The sequence below is a fragment of the Melospiza melodia genome, chromosome 18 (assembly GCF_035770615.1).
Source record: "Melospiza melodia melodia isolate bMelMel2 chromosome 18, bMelMel2.pri, whole genome shotgun sequence".
Classification (NCBI taxonomy): Eukaryota; Metazoa; Chordata; class Aves; order Passeriformes; family Passerellidae; genus Melospiza; species Melospiza melodia.
The window spans coordinates 9,643,431-9,643,832 of record NC_086211.1 but is presented as its reverse complement, the minus strand read 5'-3'; positions in this window follow the sequence as shown (position 1 = coordinate 9,643,832).

The following is a 402-nucleotide window of genomic DNA, read 5'->3' as shown; positions in this document are numbered from 1 at the left end:
CGGCACCGCTCCCGCGCATGCGCGTGCGCGCGCTCACTGACAGCGCCTCCTGCCGGCCCCGCGCGCGGTCCTCCAGGACGGACGGGGTCCCGAGGCGCGCGGGGGTCCTGAGGCGCGCGGGCAGGAGGGTCCCTCAGGGAAATGTCCGTCCCCTCACGGATCCCACAGCCGGCGGGGACGGGACCCCACACACGGGCTCCCACTGCGGCCAGATGAGCCTCCGCTTCTCGTGCGGAGAGTGTGTGCCGAGTGGAAATGCGAGGTAGCCGGTCCTGTCCAATCATTTTGTGTTTGGGTTAGATACGAGGAAAAGGTTTTTCATCCATAGGGTGGGCACTGAACAGGGCCCTCAGGGCAGTGGGCACGGCCCCAAGGCTGACAGTGCTTCAGGAGCATTTGGAC